The sequence below is a fragment of the Lactuca sativa genome, chromosome 8 (genome assembly GCF_002870075.4).
Source record: "Lactuca sativa cultivar Salinas chromosome 8, Lsat_Salinas_v11, whole genome shotgun sequence".
Classification (NCBI taxonomy): Eukaryota; Viridiplantae; Streptophyta; class Magnoliopsida; order Asterales; family Asteraceae; genus Lactuca; species Lactuca sativa.
In genome coordinates, this window is record NC_056630.2 from 231,022,917 (window position 1) to 231,023,550 (window position 634).

Consider the following 634-nt stretch of genomic DNA (forward strand, 5'->3'; position numbering starts at 1 on the left):
ATCACACCCCACATGAATGGCATCGATGAATTGGTCCATATTTGTGATCCAACGATCCATGCTCTCCAACTTGGCCATTACCACTGCCATATCATTCGAAGCTGCATTCACTATCCCTCGAGTCGTGTCATTCGAGGACTATGATATTTTCTTGAGTGTATAGAGAATTGTTCAATCAAATCCTTTATCACAGTCGGTGCTTTCTTCGTGATTGATCATTGGGATTCAAGGAGCTGCCTGGTTGTCACATTTACCCCATCATAGAAAATGGAGACATCCTGTTGCACGTTGAGGTCATTCTAGGGACAATTTCTCAACAAACATTTATATCTCTTCCATGCCTCATAAAGTCATTCACCTCCTTTCTGTTCAAAATTGGCAATTGCTTTCTTTAACTTTGAGACCTTCGGGGGGGGGGGGGGGGGTGTAGAACTGCTGAATGAACTCTTCACGCATCTTTGGCCATGTGGTTATTAATCCTGGAGGGAGTTCCCTTCAACCAATCCTTTGTGGCATCCTTGAATGTAGCCAGTAGCATCCTTAGTAGCACAGTCTCACGTGGCACATTTGAATTTTTGAAGTAGTCGGCTATGTTGCTGTCCTCGTCAATATGCTTAATGGCATCTTCGTGATC

At 43.8% G+C, this 634-nt stretch overlaps 1 non-coding gene across 1 annotated transcript; it reads left to right on the forward strand.

Annotated features, from left to right (window-relative positions):
- Positions 1–291: 291 nt before the first annotated feature.
- On the forward strand, positions 292–398 carry LOC111891807 (small nucleolar RNA R71). Its single transcript, XR_002850328.1, has one exon. It is a non-coding gene; the product is annotated as a small nucleolar RNA R71 (small nucleolar RNA).
- Positions 399–634: the final 236 nt, after the last annotated feature.